The following is a 15,336-nucleotide window of genomic DNA, read 5'->3' as shown; positions in this document are numbered from 1 at the left end:
AGATATATGCACCCCTATGTTCATTGCAGTATTATTCACAATAGCAAAACTTGGAAGCAACCTAAGTGCCCATCAATGGGTGAGTGGATAAAGAAGATGTGGTATACATATATAATGGAATACTAATAAGCCACAAAAAAGATGAAATCTTGCCATTTGCAACAACATGCAAGGACCTTGAGAATATTATGCTAAGCAAAATAAGTCAGACATAGAAATACAAACACTGTATGATTTCACTCACATGTGGAAGATAAGAAAGCAAATAAACAGAGAACAGATTGGTGGTTACCAGAGGTGGAGGAGGGGAAAGGGTGAAACGGTTAAAGGGGGACTTATGTACAGTGATAGATGGCAACTAGACTTTTGGTGTCAAACACGATGCACTCTATACAGAAGTCAAAATATAATGATGAACACCTGAAATTTACATAATGTTATTAACCAATGTGACCTCAATAAAACAAAAGATAAAAGTAATCTGAAACACAAATGAAAATGCTAGAGGAGGGGAGTGGGCACATAGTTTGTTATGTTTTTATTGTACTTTTCTGGATGTCTGAAATTTTTAGTAATAAAAATGATTTAAACATTAAAAAAACAGAAAATACTGATATTTTCCCCTCAATAACATTTCCTGAAAATGTTTTAATTTAACTTTGTACATTCCTTTTTAAAAATACATCTTTATCATTACTAAAGCTGTGTTTTGATTGATCTAGCATGGTTATTGTTTGAGATATACATTTCTGACCCATGTATGGTCTTGGAACTGAAACTGACTCACTACAAAAAGACCCACTTGCATAACACTGTAACAGTTCTTTTTCTTTCTTTAATTCTATCTGTTGATGTATATTTGTAATATCCACAGATAACTACTTTGTTTCTTGTTGAAGTGTCTATAAATAATTTATAATGACATGCCTTACTCAAAACCCTGAGATAACACCCCCAGGAGTATTTAGTAAATTTGCATTAAATTTCTTTACTCACTTTTACTTCTTCTATCTCTTGACCTCTCTAAGCAGCCAAAGACACTATTGATAGTTTGAGTGGTTTCTTCCTTAAGCGTCAACTTTCAAAATAAAGTCATTGAGAAAGTGTTCTGTAATATGGAAGACCATATTAGCACTCAAATATAAAATGATTACACTTTTTCTGAAGGACAATGTTGAGGAGAGAATCCCTTGTTTAACATTCAGATAAGTTATTGCCAGTTAAATGTCTCTAATAGAGACTACGCTCCTTCAGTTATGAGCCGTGTCTTGGACATTCAAATACTCTTAGCACTGAGAATTGTGCCTGACTCATAGTACATGTTGGGTAAATGCTCGTGAATGAATGGATGGATGAAATAGCATTTGCATTAGTCATGCACCTGTGTACATGCAGGCTGTGCACTGCACAACGTTCACGTCATTGACAACACAGTATTGTATATTGGGTATGTCATTTTTTCCGGGACTTGGCTGGTAAGTGTCTTGTTTTAACAAAATTAGTAGACATTACAACAATTTTCTGACAGAAAATAGGAAAATGTTCAAGTAAGTGTACCTACTATGAACTAGGGCCAGCAACAGCCCTGGTGTTAGTGCTACAAATGGAGTTAATTTACCTTCGGAAACAATTTACTTCCTTACTATGCCTCGGAAGCATCCCAGAAGGAATTTTTGCCACTTGAGAAAAATTATGTAAAATATTTAAATCAGTAATAATTAAGCATCTGAATTATGCAAAATTTTAAATATTTAAGTATGAGGTGATACTCTGGATAACTTGATTTTAAGAAAAAAATACCTTGATAAAATTGATATTTGTGTATATCATGTGGTTTGAAATGTTGTAGGCAATACTGTCAATAGCTTACCAATAGAAGAGTTGTTACTTTGCAACAGTAATAGCTTACTCGGCCCCTCTATTTACAAAAAATTCTCTCTTGGTGAAACTTAATTATGTGTTTTGAGTACATATTACAAATATTAAATTTTGGCTACCTGGCTGACTCGTTGTTTCTGCAAAGCTTATTTCAAAATGATATTTGACTTCAAACAGAAGAAATGGCCTTCAGGCAATTTCATACCTACTTTGTAGCTGTGTAAAGAAGCATATTATTTTGTTATAAATAATTGTCATACATATTTTCCACTCTATTCTTAACCAATAGATATCTCCTACTTTTCTCTTCAGATTGCTGAGCGTATTTGAACTCTCCTAAAGAAGGCTTTGACAATCTGTCTAAACCGTTTTTTTATGACATCTCTTGTGGGAAACTACTCTGTTTTGACTGGAATATGAAGTGTCTGTAGTACATGAAGAAAAAAGGGAAAAAAAGCAATTCATTAATAACTACAAAATCTTTGAAAAGGTAGTTAAATAATTTCAAGCTACATTGTACTATTTAAGTCGCCCTAATGTTTATCACCAGTTTTGGTGATTCTAGATAAATATATGACACAATGGTGACGCAGCTAAACGAATGTTACCAAAAAAATGAATTTCATACCACTGGTGGAATGAAATATTATTTTAGGTAATTCAGAGACCAACGTTTTCTAATAGTAATATATTTAGATTAACGTATGTGGTAGCTAATCTACAAGAATGATTCCCAATGTACCATTCTTTTCTGTTTTTAAGCCATTGTTTAGTCACCTGCCACATGGAATCAGGATGACTTGCTTTAACCAATGGGATGTGGCAGAAGTGCTGTTGTATCATCTCTAGACCTACCCTTTAAGTATACCTGACCCCTTCAACTTTTTGTCACTTAGGAAGGTCTGGGCCACCAAGTAATAAATCTGGTTTCCCCTCTAGAGAGACTATGTGGTGAGACCACATGAACCAGCCATGTGGAAGGGGAGAAGCTCTGTAGCCACATGATACAGATAGAGGATAGACAGAAAGGGCTGCCATCCCAGTGTTCCATCTATCCCTGCTGAGGCACCAGTCACATGAAAAAAGCCATGTTGGAGGTTCCAACCTCAGCACCATCTAACTGTCATAAAGCAGACCCTGAGTGAAACTAGCAGAAGAACCAGCCAGCTGGTCATCAGTCAACTCTGGATTCATGAGAAGTAGTAAAATTCTGGGGTTTTTTTAAAGACACTAAGTTCTGTGGCAGTTGATTACACTGTAATAGATAACCAAAACAGAAATTGCCATCAGAAGTGGGTAATGCCATAGCAAAAAATGTGGTATTGGTTTTGTTAGCAGGTAGCAGGTAGATACCGGAAGGGCCTGAAGATATTGTTAAGGAAACCTGGAAAGATAGTACGGAAATCATGATGGGAGACTGGAGGAAAGGGAATACAACTTATATAATAATAGAAAAATAACAAAACAGACCCCTGAGATAATGTGAAAGATAAAAAAAGGCATCTACAAAACTCAGATTTTAGCTATGGAGATTTCCAGACAGAAAATTGAAAGTGCCAATTGACTTATTTTGGCCCTCTTTGATCAGGTATGAGAGGCTTGAGAGGAGCTAAAGAACCGTTCAGTTTGCAAACAGAATTTAGAAGGAATATAATGAAACCGGGGCTTGCTATGTCTGAAAATACAATTGTTTCTCATTCCAAGTATCTCCTGGAAAAAGACTCTCAAAATAACTGACTTCAATGCAAAGATCACATCTATAGTAAAATGTAACCTCAGGTAAAGATCAGATCTGGGTTTCATCTGTAGGACCCTTTGTTAAAAACTCAAAAAAATTTAAGGCAAGGTGTGCAGGTCATCTCACCCAGAGAAAAAGCCTTCTAAAAATCTAAGGGTGATCCTTACAGACCATCTCGGATAGAAATTAAGGTGTCTAAGAGAACCTCTAAGAATCTTAAGAATGTTGTTCCATAGCAAGCTGACCCATGGCCCAAGTCGAGAGGGGCCTGTCTTGAAGAGATTTGTGCTCATGGCTCCATCTGATGGAGTGGGTTAAAGCATAATAAATGGATGGCTTAAAAAGTTTATTTAGGGTGAAGAGACAGTTTAAGAAGAAAAAAGACCTATAACTCCAAGAATAGAAAGCAGGCTGAGAAATTTCCTTAGGCTGCCCACACAGGCCATTTCTCATGGAAAAGGAAGAATGAACTCAGAAATCAGAACCAAGAGTCCAGAGGACAGAGCTAAATGATTAGACGAGTCACTCCCAGGAAGCAGAACTGGGTCTAGACCAATATCCATTGCCTGCCCCACAGCCAGGGCAATTGGAAACATTTTAGAATTGCTGGATTTTAGAATTGTTATGGACCAGCATCTATTAAATGACTTCCAAAATCTTTTTGAATGAATAGTCTCTTTCAGTACTCCTGTTTCTGCCTTGTTTTTGTTGTAGTTTGCCAATTTCAAGTCTAAACCTTAAAAACCGTTGGTATCTTCTGCTTTTGCATTTTTTAAGTCCTGAAAGACCTCATACAAGTCCACTACTCTACTGAAGAGAACAATGTAGGGAGACTACATGGATAGGCCTCACAGAGAGGGAGAGACCCCAAAACTACATGAAGAGAGAGAGCCCCAACCATCCCATTGCCACAAGTGAGCCCTGTCTTCTGGAACCATCCACACCAGGCTACCAGACATGTCAGTGAAGCCATCTTGGACACTCCAGCTCGCTGAGCAGTAAATACTGCTACATGGGACTCCTTAAGTAAGAAGAGCAGAAGATCCATCCAACTGAACCCTAGCAAAACCATAGGATTCTGAAGATAATAGAATGGTGGTTGTTTTAAAACACTACGTTTTGGAGTGGCTCATTATAAAGCAATAAAAAATGTGTTTTACACGCAAATGTAACTGTTCAATGACACTTGTAATCCCCAACATATGGCTGCTCTGGAGGAAGTGCCTGTAGTGGGTCTGCCCAGATAGCGGATTCACCCTAAAGTTTCAGGGTGAATGCCCTGAACTGAATGCCTCAAACCTACAGAAAACAAAATGCCCACCATAATTTCTTAGAAGGATGCAAAGTATAAAAAATGTGGGTTTCTACCGTGGACTATTAAATATTGAATTTATAAGCACATCACTATATTTTTTTCAGCAGTACTTTCAAATTGTCACTTCTGAGGGTTGGCAGTCATTGATTATAAAACAAATACTTGTAATCATGCATAATTGTGAATTGGAATCAGACCTGTCATTAGTATTTTTATTGGTTTTTGTTTTTTATTTTTTTGTTGATTAATCCCATCATGGATGAATGATTTAAAAATGAATTTTTAAAGCATGAAGACGGTGATAGAATGTGAGTACTTTTACTGGTTAACGATTCAGTCATAGGTCTTCAAAGAGTTATGAGGGCTAAGTAAATAAATTACTTAGTGTTTTTTAAATATCATCTATAAAAATAGTAAAATGTCTTTAAAATATAGAGAAATAGTTGACTGCATCAAACTAAACAACTTCTGCACAGCAAAGGAAATCATCAACAAAATGAAAAGGCAACTTACTGAGTGGGAGAATAGAATGGTGGTTGCCAGAGGCAGAGGATATGGGGTGGGCAGAATGGGGGAAGGGGATCAAAGGGTCCAACCTTCACTTAGAAAATAAATAAGTCATAGGGATGCAATGTATAGCATAGCGGCTATAGTTAATAATACTGTACTGGATATTTGAAAATTGCTAAGGGAATAAATCTTAGAAGTCCTCATGACAAGAAAAAAAAATTTTTTGTGACTATGTATGGTGACAGATGTTAACTAGACTTATTACAGTGATCCCTTCACAGAATATACAAATATTTAATCATTATATTGTACACCTGAAACTAATATGTTATGTGTCAATTATACCTCAAGGAAAAATTAAAAATAAGAAAATATATAGAAATATTTGTTGTTTCTTATTTTTGTGAACTGGAAATATAATTTATTCTATTCTGGTTTGAATAATATATTTAGAGACACAAGTTAAACTAATCAATATCAAGCACAATTTTGAAGTACTCAAAGAATACCAAGGGTAATCTATCAAAATATTTGAAATCAAGTGTAAAGATATTCAAGTGTGTCCCAATAATTAATGTGTATTGTGACAAGGGACAAATGCAAAAGCTTTGGAACACTTGGGTACAGTGTCACTTTTAAATACAAGGGCTAGAGATGCTGAAGTACTGGCAGGATCTTCAGTAAATTTACGGTGAAAAAATTGATGAAAATGATATTTGGGCATAGAACAAATAAAATGATTGAAAAAGTACTTTCATGAAAAAGTAAAGTTTATATTAATATTCTAGATATAGCAGAAACCATAGACATGATTACTGTCTTAAGTGTGGCAATGTGTAATTCATTAAAAGCTGTTTTTCAAATATGAGTTAATAAAGAATTCCATCAAGACATTTTTTTCAGTTAAGCATTGAAAATAGTTATGATTAGAGATTTCTAAATGAACTGACAAATTCGTCCCAAATAGTAACATAGACTAAACTTGATATATTGGGTTAAGCACCCATGCTAAGTATGTCTTTGGTCTTAGCTAAGAAAACCCTGTTTCAGGCATTTAAGCTGTTATAGCAAAAGCAAATTATATTCTGTGTTGAATACATAAGGAATTTTTTGTTCCATTGGATATACACAATTATTTAAGAAAAATATTTTAAAATCTATTAAAATTGTCATTTATATTAAGGGTAGACCTCCAAATTCTTGACTGTGAAGAGATGGGGAATGTTTACAAATAATCGCTATTTCTGACTGAAGCATGTTGACTTTCACTCAGAAAGTCTTTGGTGTTTTATCAGGTAATTAGAACTTCAAGATCCTCTGGAAGAAATATTTAATCAGTAAGATTGATATGCAGGAATTTGCAAATTAATTTTGTACATATATCTGGTCATTTGAAAAGTATAAATGTATGTGGATTAGTCAGGATGGGCTAGATTAAGCTGCAGCGATAAACAATCCCCCATAGCCTTTGACTTGCAAACCATGATTGCTTGAGCTTCTGAGTTTGCCTAGAACTCTGCTCAACAATGGCAGCCTTCATTTTAGAACCTGATGTGACATATTGCCACCATTGAAATATTGTCAATTGCCAGGGCAGGGGCAAGGAAATATAAGCAATTGTACACTGACTCTTAACAGCTTCCACCAAGGGGCCAGCCCAGTGGCATAGTGATGGGGTTCACGTGCTCTGCTTCAGCCCTGAGTGGGTAGGTTCATATCCCGCAAACAGACCTAGCACCTCTCGTCAAGCCATGCTGTGGTGGCATCCCATATAAAATAGAGGAAGATTAGCACAGATGTTATCTCAGTGACAATCTTCCTCAAGCAAAATGAGGAAGATTGGCAATAGATGTTAGCTCAGGGACAATCTTCCTCACACACAAAAATAGCTTCCGCCAGAGGGTGATCCACATCACTCCATTCACCAAAGTAAGTCACGTGGCTGAATTTTAAGAAAGCAGTGAAGGGCAGCCCACCATCAGCCCGAAATCAGGAGGACCAGAATATTGTGAGCTCCCAAATGATGCCATAGTTTCCTTACAAGTTAAGTTTGTGTAAGTATGAAACTAAAAAGAATGTAAGCATCACATACTTAGAAGTGTGCACATATCCTTCATCAGATTGACATCTTCTTGTTGTCTAAACCACTTATGATCTTTTTTAAAGAGTTTGCTGAGAACCATTAGGATTATTATAAAAGGGCATTTGAAATATTTGAAAAACGTTCTTCATAAACATTTTTCCTAGTCAGAAGATATGGTGAATGGAGAATAAACCCTTTTCTTATCACATGTGGGCAAAGTACTAACATAACTAGATTCACTCATTTTGTGGATTACTTCAGATGACAATTTGAAATAAAAATTAGTCTAGCAAGGGTCACATATCTTTTCAGGGATTAATCTTCAGTATCCAACTATATCAGAGATATAGGTAATTGTTTATTTTGCTTTCTGATTCTATATGTAAAGTTTTGATTCTTTAGTTAACATAAAAACTTTAAAAAGGAAAATTATTTTATTCAGGAACTTCATCTTCACCTTAAGCTAAACCAAATGTGCTTTTATCACTGACTAATCAAAAACATTATCATTTTTCTCATTAAGTAATGAAACTTTAGGTATGCAATTTTGCAAATTGACAAGATTTAGCATTACTTATATATTCTTTAACATAAAAACTTGGTTTCCATCATATTTACATTTACAATTACACTACTTATGGCAAGTGAGATCATTTTAAATGCATGGCAGTGACACAAAGTTATTTTAAATACATGCATTTTAATAAAAGGTAACAAAATATAGAGTGAGCAAATGTACAGGTGGAACACACCTACAGCTAAAAACTGTGTAAGGGTCATACCAATGCTGACGTTTAGAAAGCAGCAATCTAATGAGTGGATTACAAATGATTTCCTGAATTAAAATAGAAAAATAATCAGCCTAAGTTTGGTCTGAGTTAAAAGTCATGTTACTTTGATTGGGACTTATAATCATGAATGAATTTTGGAAATGCTAAAGATTTTAAAGTATTACTTCCAATGAAAAGAAACTGATTTCCAAGGCTCCTTATTCCTAAACTAAAAATCAGAAAACAATTTACTGTGGAAAATAATTTACATGAAATTATTTGAATATGTACATATTGATGCTAGTTTTTTACCGTAAAAAATTTGTAATTATATAAATAAGTAAAGCATTTTTAGACCTACAGTGATATTTAAATTGTGACTTTTTTCCCCACTCTAAATTGCTTTTTTCGAGATATACGAGAACAACGAGGATTTCTTACCAAATAATTTACTGCCACTAAAGTTTACTCTCAGCCACAAGAGGCCTTAAGATAGCAGAGGTACCTGCTTGTGTGAGGACATTTTAGAGACATTGAAAAGCCCTCTAGCTCCCATGAAACTATAGCAAAAACTTCTCTTTTTTGGTTTATAGCATGAATCCTTACTAAAGTCTAAATGATCCTAAGAAGGACATAATATTCTCACCTGTTAATTATTATTTGTAATTTAGCATGAATCAAGTCTCTGAAAACAAACTTTGATTAAGGAGTAAGGGCTAATGTTTTAACCGCGTATTTGAGAGAAAAGTGAAGAATGTGAGGATAGGGGAGAACAGGGGTCAAAAACAAACACGAAAAATTCCACAACTTTCTTCAGGGCTGGCCCTAACAGTTTATCTAAGTCAGCTACTGGTGACATCCCACCCACCCCTTGCAGATTCCTGAGAATTCAAATCCAGAACCTAGGTACAACTGGAGCCAGTACAAGAGATTTCCAAAGTCATGTTTTTAATATTACAGTCGTGAGACCATGAGAACATTCTTGTCTGCCTGTGACAAGAAGGGTGCCCCGCGGTTAAAGTAACTTTGCCAGTGAGCATCTGAGATCCTGCACTTCTGTCTCCTGCATTAAATCCAGGATTTCTGAGCACTGCTTGGGGAGAACATCGGGAGCAGGGGCCCTATCAGCGCAGACATGTCAGCATGCTATTGAACAGCAATCCGTATGAACAGTTAGAAAAATCTAAGTTAATACAAAAATCTTAAGAACCACTCATTCAATGGAAGAATAGTATTTCCTGGGTTGAAGTCAATTTCCCAAATCTTGCCATTAGAAACACTCATCTATGGACTCAGAGGAAGGGCTGGGTTATGAGAGTAAAAATGCTGTATAGGTGCGGGAATATTCTATTCAAAGTAAAGGATGAAAACTATAAAGAGATAGAAAACGTTCAGATATTCTAAGAAAATTCACATGGCAACCTGAAGAATACAAAGTGCACAATTGTGTACACACAATGCAGAAAAAATTATGGAAATAATCACTGCTTAGAGGTGTGCATATTTGACACTAATTTTAGAGCTGGAAGGTGTCTTAAAGATATACTTAATCCAGTCCCGTTATTTTATAAATTGAAAGTATCATTTATTCCATAATCGCTGTATCCCCGAATAAAGAGTAAAGCTATTTTTAATCATTCGAAACCAAAAGAAAGCAACACAAAAAGCATAATAAAAGGAAAAAATTGATACATTGGCTCTTCCTAAAATTAGAACTTCTGCTCTGCAAAAGACACTGTTATAAAATCGGAAGACAAGCCACTAGCTAGGAGAAAAATATTTGCAAAACACGTATGTGATAAAAGACTTGTGTCCAAAATAGACAAAGAACTCTGAAAAGTCAACAAGAAAACAAAAAAAAATCAGTAAATTAGAGCAACAGATCTGAAAAGATACTTCTCAACAGAAGATACACAGATGTCAAATAAACACAAGAAAAGATGTTCAACGTCATTTGTAATTAAGAAAATGTTAATAAAAATGAGATATCACAACACACTTATTAGAGTAGCTAAAAGAGGAAAAAAATTGACAATACCAATTGCTATTAAGGATGTGGGGCAATAGGAACTGTTCATAGCTGGGGAGAATGCAAAGTGCTACAACCACTTTGGAAGACAACTTATCAGTTTTATATAAAGCTAAACATGGCTTCACGATACAATCCAGCAGCCGTGCTCCTTGGTACTTAACCAACTGACTTTAAAACTATAACTGCACAAAAGCCCAGACATCAATGTTTTACAGAAACTTCTCCCATATCACCAAACCTGGAAGTAACCATAATGTCTTTCAATAGGTGAACTGTTTTAAAAAAATCAAACTATGGTATAAATAAAATTATATAGGATAAATTATATGGATAATGGAATACCACTCAGCAATAAAAAGAAGGAACTGTCAAGTCACACAGAGACATGGATGACTCTTAAATGCGTATTGCTAAATGAAAGAAGTCAGGCTGAAAAAGCCACATCCTGTACAGCTCCATTTATATGACATTTTAGAAAAGGCAGAGTTATAGAACTGGTACACAGATCAATGACTGCCAGGACTTCTGGGGGAGAAGAAGGGGCAGTGATAAAATAGGGGAAGCACAAGGAGGTACTTTTAAGCTGCTGGAACTCTTCTGTATGACATTATATCATGGGTATATGTCACGATTCATTTGTCAAAACCCGTAGAATGTATAGTAAACAGAACAAGCCTTAATGCATGCAAATAAAAAAAAAAGCATTTATGAGGCTGGAGGATCCCAGTAAAGAATGTAGACTGTGACAAGAGAATCTAACTGTGTTATAAATGTATGAAACAATCTCACTGAAGGGGTAGTAGTAATAAAGTATGAATCCAAATAACTTTCAAAATGAATGGAGTCTGTAAGACTAAAGGCAAAAGGAACCGTATACAAACACATACTCTAGCTGATACAGTGGTTTGCCATGGGGTACAGGTTAACAATTCTGAAATCACTATACATGTATACTGGAATTGAACAAATAAGTGGATGACAGATGGTGGGAGCCAAGTTTCTCACTGTGGGGGTGGGACTTTACGTATAAACAAGGGGTTGAGGCTACAAGATCTATGCTGTAGCGGATTCAAGTTGGAGACATCAGTATTAATTCATGTTTAGCTTAATACAGATACAAATGGGTACCCATAGAAATACTTATAGATGTGTGTATATTCATAGGTTAGTATACCCACATATATTTCTTTATTGTGTCAGCTGAGAGGGCGTAAAAGAAATGACACCCCAGGGGCCAGCCCTGTGGTCCAGTGGTTAAGCTCACACACTCTGCTTCGGTGGCCCAGGGTTTCACTGGTTTGGATCCTGGATGCGGACATGGCACTGCTCATAGGTGCCCCACGTGCCACAACTAGAAGGACCCACAACTAAAATATACAACTATGAACTGGGGGGATTTGGGGAGAAAAAGCAGGAAAAAAAAAGAAAGATTGGCAACAGTTGTTAGCTCAGGTGCCAATCTTTAAAAAAAGGAAAAAGAAAGAAAAAATAAATGACACCCCAGTAGCAAAGCGAAGAAGTTTCTAATATCATTCTCTGATAAAAGGAACTGGGACTGCTTAAAGAAATGGCTGATTCTAGGCTTGGGGCAAGAAATATACAAGACAAGCCTGGAGCGTCTTGTAGTGCCAAAAAGTAAAGAAGTACTCAAAACACAAAAACAAAAAACAAAAACCCACAATCCACATTCATCTAGGGATGTCAATAACACACAGGAGCTAGAACAATTTGAGCAACTAAACGAATAGAGAAACAAAATGTTCGATCATTCAAAACCTAAAGGCAAAGTTATAAAAAAAATATCCATGAATCCATTCTGACGGAAATGATTAAATAAATATATAAATTTATATATTTAATGCATAGATAAATCTCCTGCACAGCAAAATTCTAAATAATTTATGTAGGTATGCTGCTCTCAAGGAGATGGAGCATAACTCCTCACTCCTTAAGCCTGGACTGGATATAGTGACTTCCTTCCACAGAACACAGACACTATGGAAAAGAATAGAGCAGAGCTTTACAGTGGAGAAATCTAACAAACACTACATCAGCCAGATGACCAAAGATGACATCCACAGCGTCAAGTCACTTTGACAGTATATACCCTTGATGAGATGTGATGATAATGGTACCTTATCTCTGTGATCTTCCTACCAAAATTGAACAACCCAATTCTAATCATGAGAAAATCATCAGAAAAATTCCAATAGAGTGGCATCCTACTACTCACCTGGCCAATACTCCTCAAAACTATCAAAGCATCAAAAACAAGGAAAAGTCTGAGAAACTATCACAACCAAGAGGAGCCTAAAGAGAGATGATGACTAAAGGCAATATCATATACTAGATGAGATCCTGGAACAAAAAGTACATTAGGTAAAAACTAAAGATATATTAATAAACTATAGACTAGTTAATATTAATGTATCAAAATAGATCCATTAGTTGAGACAAATGTACCATACTAATGTAAGATGTTAATAATAGGAAAAATTGCATTTGGGGATATTAGAATGTTCTGTACTATTTTTGCTATGTTTCTGTAAATCTAAACCTTTCCAAAATTGAGTTTATTTAAAAGTAAAATCTAGAGGATTTTTTGTTGTTGTTGGATAGACATATGAACTCAAGCCTCAAGTTTCTACATCTGCACATCTGGAGTTTCTTTCAACATTTTATGATTAACTAGATTCCTCAAATTAGTAATGATTATCATTGTTAGCAAAAAAAAAATAGTGACATTACAACTACTAGGAAATACAATGGCTTTGTTTTTGGAAATTAGAAGTTTACCACCAAAGAATAAGAAAATCACTAAATGACCAAGAAAAATTTTTTTCTAATACTTATAATGACCATGTCTCAAATTGTGATCAGAATATCACCGGCAGAGGAATCACATAGGGTGCTCACTAGAAATATTGATCCCTGAGGCCAACCCCAGAACTATTGAATAAGAATTTCAGGATAGGGGAGCGTGAGACCGCAGGATAGGGGAGACCAAGAACGTGAATCTTCAACAAGACTTTCAATTTAGCCAATTGTCATCATAGTTTCTGTGATTAAACATTTGTTATTGAGGAAGTAAATTTTGAAGATCTCCTAAAATAATGAAAGGTACAATTTGTTCATACATGAACACTACGGATTAAGTTGTCCATCTCTTTTGCTTTAAGCATCAAATAAACAATACAAAGCTTGTATTGGCATACGTGCGTGTGAATTTTGATTATTTTTATGATCCTGCTAGCACATTCTTTATTTGGTAAATTAATTGATCTTGCTTCTCTAATTTGTTTTCTGAAGAGTCACTAACTGAAATTGATTTTAGGAGTTCTATACATTGGAAACTTTTTTATTTTTATTTTTATTTTACAGTTTTATCACCTTCATGCATTCACACACCTCATAGTTTACTCAGGAAAGTTTTTAAATAGCAACTTTAGATAAATCCTAAACATGCATTACTCCATCCAAAAATTAATTTTCAATGAACTGCTGTTTTGATACCAGTTGGTGAATCACGATTTTTGCATGTGTATGTGTGTGTTTCTCTTTAATTTAGAAATCTTTTCATTTGGCATTTCCTTGGTTGAATGGTATTCCATTTCTGTTGAAAGTCTAGTAGTCTTGAAAGTCCTAAATTCAGTTGTGATTTACTTTTTATTTCACTTTTGTTTTTGTTAAACTATCTCTGATTTATTTTCTCCAACTAAACTTTCAATAATTCAGATTCATAAGACACTTTAAATTACAAATCTAACTAAGTCCTAAAATGTCCTAGAAAAACAAATGATTCATTTTGTCCAGAAGAAATATGACCACGAAATCAGCTTCTCTTAGTTTATACCTGGGTTGTAAGGGCACTAAAAAAACGTCTAGAGCAGCAATAATCATGGAAGGTGAGTTTGTTTTCAGTGTTATTAACACAAAGCTTTCTACTTCTCATATATTATTACAATTTCATAAAATATCACAATCACAATTTGAATTTTATATAGAAATGAGAAGGCATATTTTTGAGGGTAGATGAAAAGTAAAACCAAACCTAATTGGTAGGAGCTACATAGAACTCAGTATAAGAAAAACCTTAAAAGAAGCTGAGAGTCACCCAAAGATGGCAAAACTATGTCATAAAGTGACAACACTTAGCCCTGAAAGCATCATCAGAAGTTGACCAATTATTTTGTGCAGTTGAGAAAGAGAGTGATTGAAATAAATGTTCTAAGGTCTAGTATAGCTAGAGTTCCACATTCTGCATTAAGCCATTTGAGTTTAAAAATAGGCAAGGGGAAGGGAAAGAGAGGGAGCAATAATACAATATTTTAACGTATTTGTTGTGTTTTATATATAGATTTTTAATTTTTTATATATAGATATAAAGATCCACATAGAGAATTATACATGTTTGTTCTGATTATCATTGCTGCATTAAAATTATACCCAAATTCAGAGGCTTAAAACAAGCATTTTATTTTGATCATGAATTTATGGGTTAGGAATTTGTGAAAGACTCCGCTGGGAAGTTCTTCCTTTGTGGTTTCTTATGCAGTCAAATCATGGCTGGGGCTGTGGTCATCTGAAGGTTTGACTGGAGTGAACATCCAAGATGGCTCACTCACGTGGCTGGTAGTGGATGCTGGCCCTCGGCTGGGAGCTCTGCTGGGTTGTCACTTGGAGCACTGATTTGGCCTTTCCAGTATGGTAGTCTCAGAATAGTCAGATTGCTTACACTGTGGCTCAGGGCTCCAAATATGGGTGTCCATCAAAAAGAGCCTCAGGCAAAGTCACGTAACATCACTGTCACTCCTCTCTGCTGGTTTCAAGCAAGTCACAAGTTATGGGCCAGTTAGAGTTGAGATACATTGAGCCAGATTCTTTTCACCAAATTGGATTTGAGCCTTAACAAATAAAGATGGTTGACATCTCTTGATCACTCTATTGAGTTGTTACTACTTTTTAATTCTCCATGATGGAAACCAGCCCTTATTGGAGGACCAGGTTTAC

The sequence above is a fragment of the Equus przewalskii genome, chromosome 7 (assembly GCF_037783145.1).
Source record: "Equus przewalskii isolate Varuska chromosome 7, EquPr2, whole genome shotgun sequence".
Taxonomy (NCBI): domain Eukaryota; kingdom Metazoa; phylum Chordata; class Mammalia; order Perissodactyla; family Equidae; genus Equus; species Equus przewalskii.
Note: the sequence above shows the minus strand (reverse complement) of the source record.